Source organism: Callorhinus ursinus, unplaced genomic scaffold (genome assembly GCF_003265705.2).
Source record: "Callorhinus ursinus isolate GAN/ISIS: 27379988/994484 unplaced genomic scaffold, GSC_fseal_2.0 scaffold10, whole genome shotgun sequence".
NCBI lineage: Eukaryota > Metazoa > Chordata > Mammalia > Carnivora > Otariidae > Callorhinus > Callorhinus ursinus.
The window spans coordinates 77,806,135-77,812,441 of NW_027397072.1; the positions used below are offsets into that span (position 1 = coordinate 77,806,135).

At 40.7% G+C, this 6,307-nt stretch overlaps 1 long non-coding RNA gene across 2 annotated transcripts in view; it reads left to right on the forward strand.

Moving 5' to 3' along the window:
* Positions 1-1,596, forward strand: part of LOC141373528 (uncharacterized) — an 18,514-nt gene extending 16,918 nt beyond the window's left edge. The window contains exon 3 of one of the 2 annotated variants that reach the window (XR_012379595.1): positions 1,438-1,596. This is a non-coding gene — a long non-coding RNA (uncharacterized lncRNA). Of the gene's footprint in view, positions 1-704; positions 977-1,437 lie in introns of those variants that run through there. The other variant, XR_012379594.1, reaches the window with a different exon arrangement.
* The last annotated feature ends 4,711 nt before the right edge of the window (positions 1,597-6,307 follow it).

Here is a 6,307-nt window from a genome sequence, read left to right on the forward strand (position 1 = left end):
CATACCACATACCCTCCCCAATATCTATCACCCAGCCACTCCTTCCCTCCCACCCCCACCCTCAGTTTGATTCCTGAGATTAAGAATTCCTCATATCAGTGAGATCCAATGATACATGTCTTTCTCTGATTGACTTATTTCGCTTAGCATAATACCCTCTAGTTCCATCCACATTGTTGCAAATGGCAAGATTTCAGGGTTTTTTAATGGCTGCATAATATTCCATTGTGTGTGTGTGTGTGTGTGTGTGTGTGTGTGTGTGTGTGTGTGTGTATACCACATCTTCTTTATCCATTCATCTATTGGTGGACATCTTGGCTCTTTCCACAGTTTGGATATTGTGGACATTGCGGCTATAAACATTGGGGTGCATGTACCCCTTCGGATCCTTACATTTGTATCTTTGGGGTAAATACCCAGTAGTGCAATTGCTGGGTCATACGGTAGCTCTATTTTCAACTTTTTGAGGAACCTCCATACTGTTTTCCAGAGTGGCTGCACCAGCTTGCATTCCCACAAACGGTGTAGGAGGGTTCCCCTTTCTCTACATCCTTGTCAACATCTGTCATTTCCTGACTTGTTAATTTTAGCCATTCTGACTGGTGTGAGGTGGTATCTCATTGAGGTTTTGATTTGGATTTCCCTGATGCCGAGTGACGTTGAGCACTTTTTCATGTGATGTAATTTCACTTTAATAATTGCAGGCTCGGGATAAAAAAGCAAAGGAGGACATAATATGTAAACAAGGCATTCTTCCAAAGTAAAGGCCAGATGATGCCATGGCTTGACTAAAATTTTGCAAGAGTTCAAAAGGAGAAGATGATGGGAGAACTGTCATCAAATAGAACACAGTGGTAGAGACAAAGCTCTGGAAAATTTTATTGCAGTTGGGAGCTGCAATTTAGGGCTGCTAGCCAGTATTATCCATCCCATTGAATTAATAATGTCAACTATTAATGAATAAAAGTAATAGAAATTTAAGAATAAAGTACAGATTACAGTTTTTATTGGATCCATTGTTTTGCTTGTTTCAAGTCTCTAAAATTATTTGCACAAAAAATTTAGATCCAGTTCTAAGTTTATATATTTAAATAATATTTTGATTATAATAATCAAACACAGTTCTGGAAGTCCACAAGGATGCTTTTTCTTTAAGCATTATGCTGTCATAGAATAATTTTCGAACCGGAAAGTTCCTCAGAGCTTTAGTAGAGGAGAAACTGAAGCCTCAAGAGATTAAAGGACTTTGCAAGGTCAGACAACTAATCCTCAGCAGGGTTGTGACAGCATCAGGTCCTGGTGTCCAGCTTAGGCCCCCTTCCAAGGCACGGCTGTTCAAGAGAGTGATCCAGGAAGGTGGCTTATTCAGCCCCAAAGGATTGGACAGAGATGTCCTTTCTAAAACAGAGGTTGGGAGCTTTGCTTTTTTCTTTTCAGGCTGTTGACTCACGGGATATATCAACTGTGGGCCAGACACAATTGAAAAACAAGAAGAGAAGTTTGGAGACAAGATGGAGCATCCTTCCCCACCCACCCCCAGCAACCCCACCAAGGCCTGCATTACCATCTACTATACCTTTATCATATTTGAATAAGAGCAGAAGATGACACATAACGTGCTGAAGTGCCATTTTTAACATTTCTGAATTTCTCGGACAGTAGGCGTTAGAAAATGTGTTACCCAATAGTTCTCTTCTGCTAAACAAACAAACAGCAACAAAAAACACCCCACTTCTTTGAGGGCATCATCACTAAAGCAGGCTGATACATTCTGAAATTTAAGGTGATTTTTTTTAACCACGAGTAGATGGTGAAATGATAGATTCTCAAGCTTTGAACTTGTGCTGCTTATAGATGACAACCATCTGAAATATTCTAACACAACATATGTTTCATTGGTTCTAGCTACCTAGCAAATGATACAGGAATGACCTCAGGTAATTTCTAGGAGCGCCCAGGGGTACCTTCCAAGTGCCTACTAACACATCTAGTCAATTACCAAATGGTGTTGGCCATTTCTACCGTTTAATTTCCCCTGTGCTTTCCCTGTCTAATGGACAGTTCCATTATCCCCATTTCCTAACTGTTTCTTAAGACTACTCCAGCCCAGCTTCCTGCTGATAGTGCTACTATTTCTCTGAGACCCCCACTCTTCCCATCTTGGCCAGAACCGCTGCAGCTGCAGCCTCCTCCATGCTGCCCTGGCTTCCCAGAATTCAGCAGGTAAAGGATCTATAACCTACTTCAAGGTGATTCAGTGCAGACAGTGTAACAGCATGAACTTTTTCTTCCTTCCAGGGCCATTAGTTACCTTTTTGAAATTACCTAAGCAGGAATACACTCTCTGTGTCCACTGGTGGCAGGACTTCTTCATCTGGAATCTGTTGATCTCCCAGGAAGCTAAAAATAGAATTCAGGAAATTTGTCCATTTGGATGGGGAAAAAATTACATTTCTGTTTTCACTATCCTGCAAACTGAAAAATTACATTTCCCTCCATTATGAAAGTAGGCAGCAAACCATGGTTTAAGAAGGAAAGTACTAACAATTCTGCCACAGAAGAAATCTCAGGTATTTTCATGGATGTTGCAGTTGTTGCAGACATCTCCAAATGTTATTCATACTCATTATTGTTTTAAAATCCTAATAATTATTAGACTTGCCACTAGATCTTGTTATTTAAAGTGTTAGTAAAAACACATATATGTTTATAGCACAAATTTAAAAAATATTTTGAGAACTATTTTTAATATATTTGGTTTCCTTTACAATCCTATATATTTTATTTTATTTATTTAAAATCTCCCCACCCCCTATCACCCCAAGGAGGGGCCCATGGGCTTCCTAGACTGCCAAAGTTGTCTGTGGCACAAAACGCTCAAGAAACCCTTCTCTAGAGGATTAATTAACACAAGAGATGTTAGAAATTGTTTTTCTCCTATGTCATCAGAGCTGTTCAGGTTATGAGTCTGGCTCTTGCATAGCTGGCACAAGAATAAGAAGACCTGGTAGCTGACCATTTGGTCAGCTTGGTCCAACTGGACCAAGACCTTGGACTCCACTTGGTCTTCACTTTGCAAAGGACCTTATCATCTGGCTCAACCAGAAGGTTGGCTGATCCTGTGGTTAGGATATTGCTGTGTTGGCTTTAGAGTAACTCTTTCTGGTGAGGTGTATGTCATCAGTTGAACTGTGTCCACCAGAATAATATGTTGAAGTCCTAACCCCCGGTACTTGTGAATGTGACCTTTTCAGAAACAGGGTCTTTGCAGATATACTCAAATTAAGAGGAGATCCATTAAAAAACAAAATTCAACTGAGAAAATTTTAAAGATCTTCTTGGCTTTATTCAGTGATTCAGGAATCGGGCAACATCCCATCTAGCAGATAGAAAGGAGCTCTGAGGAGTTGTACAAAACGAGAGACGTTGATAGGTAGAGGGGAGCAGGACAAAGACATTATACTAGCAAAAAGTGGATTGGTTGTGGCAAAATCACCTTCCTTTAGGGGACAGCAGGAGGCTACCTGACTAGTGTTGACCTGACTAGTGTTAATTTCCTGACTAATGTTGACCAAATAATTCCAGATTGATCAATTTGACATTTCATTCCTGGGAAAGTCTGAAATTGTAATTGAGTTAAGTATTAAGATTCAGTTTGGTGAGGTGGGACTGAGCATAAGTGACTCCATTTTGGCCCTATTTTCTTGTTTTTAACAGAGTGTGCTGGAACCTAATCCAGTTTGACTGATGTCCATTTAAGAAGAGTAGAAGAGACACACGGGGAGAATGAGACACATGGGAGAATGCCATGTGACAACAGAGGCAGAAATTAGAACGAGGCAGCTGCAAGGCAAGTAGTGAGGGAGAGGAAAGGAATGATTCTACTCAGTGTCTCAGAGGGAGCATGGCCCTCCTGACACCCTGCTTTTAGACTTCTAGCCTCTAGAACTGTGAGAGAATAGATTCCTGTTGTTTTAAACTACCAAGATTGTGGTGCTTTGTTAGTGTAGCCCTAAGAAATGAGTCCACTATGTTTCAGAGTGCCTAATAAAGAAATAGTGGGAACCTCACTGAGGTCACAAAACTGGTTGTGTGACTTTCAGGACCTTGTTGATAATAAGGCTTGTCCATGTGGCAGAATCTGGTCTGAGCCTAACACTGATTATTACATGCCATCTGGTTGTTAGGTTGTGGGGAAGGAAATATATAGCAGCCACCCACTTCCAACTGGCAGAGCCTAGAGATACCCGAAATAGTAGCACAATTGTTGGACCTAGGGATTAGCTTAGCTTAGTTGAAAACAGAATGCCTCTCTCCCTTTTTGTATTAAACTCAACTAAAGCTGCCCCCATTTCACAAACACTTGCAATGAAACCATCTCCTTATATCCTTACACATTGCCCCTTCTTTCCCTGGGATTCAAACAGAAGTCCAGGGAAGGTTGGGCGGAAACCAAACTCATTGGCAAAATCTATGCTGGTTCCACATAATCTGTCACCCTCTTCCTTTGGGTGAGTTCCCTCCCAGGGAGAGTTCAGCCCTTTACACACAGACATATATGCAAGTCTACCTAGTGGGTTTGCTAGTATTCTACCTTGTCTACTTCCCAGGAGTGGCAGGGTTTTACCTACATTGGGACCCTCCTCTCTATCAACACAATAGTCTTGTCTACCCAAGAAGTCAAACTATATTAGGGTACCAATTCAGACCCCCATTTTAGAAGACCCTTTGAGCTCTCAGGCAGAAGTGTTCTGGGCTTAGAACTTCCTACGTTTGGATGCTCAAGGAAAGGATGGCGGAAGACTGAGCATCAGGTCAGGGATATCTCATTGCTTGTAGCTACCACTGCTTCTGTCTTAAGTCCCTATTTCCTTCATGTTTGGCTCCAAATCTCCCTATGTCCAAGATCCTTTTTCCATTGAGACCTCTGCCCTCTCCTCTTGCCTAGAAATGTATTCTAAAATCTACTCCTGCTCCCAATATGTATATATGATGTATATATATGTACAAACACACACACACACACACACACACCCTTTAAAATACCCTCCTGCTCCCAAAGGGGATGTATGTCTGTGTGCATATATGTTTTTTTCCCTTAAATATACCAGAGAATGCATAAGAGCCATCCAATCTTTCAATATTTCTCCCAAACCACAATGCAAAGTCAAACATTGCCCTGCATAAATTTACACTCATGTAATCTAAGGTAATTCAAATGTCAGAAAAGTAGTCTTCGAACTTCTCCTCCATTCCAGAGAGGGAACTTATGCAGCCCCTTTGTTCTCACACAACACCTTCTTCAAAATGTCTAGTCCTGCCCCCCAAATTAAGTTTTCAGTTAAAGAAAAAGCTGTTGCTCAAAATGTCTGTGAACGAGCCCTTCATGTTACTAAACTACTCAGCTTCCTCTGCTAATTTTAGCCAGTGAACTAGCTCCCATTTATTGATGGAGATATAATTTACATACCATAAAATCCATTCATTTGAAGTGCACAATCAGGTGGTTTGTATTATAGTCATAGAATTATACGACCATCACCACCATCTAATTCCAGAACATTTTCACCATGCCAAAAAGAAACCTTGTGCCCATTAGCAGTCACTTCTCATTATCCTCTCCCCTACTGTGCAGGAGACTGTTATTTGACTTTGAAAAGCCAACTCTCTTAAATTCTCTTTATGCATAACACAAATAAAGAGGGGCAGGTGGCCGTATAGATTCCCAGGAGAGCCTGGGAGTCAGGGGTTAAGGAGGTATGGTAGCAGCAAGTGTGAAGAACACCCAGCACTCTGACTTTGTAAACTTTAGCCACACATGCTTCATTAGCAACAAGGCTTCGATAACCATGGAGAATGTACAACAAGTTCAGGAATCTTTGTTTGTGGTTCCTGGAGTGTTGTTGTAGGTGGTTGCTAGCTTTCAATGCAAACAGAAACAAACTGAAATGTCCCTTGAATGACTGGAAACTTGATTCTCTTGGACACAATCCACTTGGGCCCCATTTGTCCTCACAGCAACCATTTGTTGGATCTGGCATTGTCCAATTGACATCATCTGTGCCCTTCTCCATGGCAAGGCCATTATTACATCACCAGCTAACTAAAGTTCTACATGATGAGAATAATTTTAAAGATACCTTTGGAGAATACAACTTAGCCTTGAAATATGTAAATAGGCATACCCATTTTGTTAGGGTTTGTTTTTAAATGAATCAATAGTAATTCTAAGTATACTTTTAATTTTGAAAGTAGAGTATCATGCATCTTCAGATAATACTATAAAAGGACATTTGTTTGTTGTTTT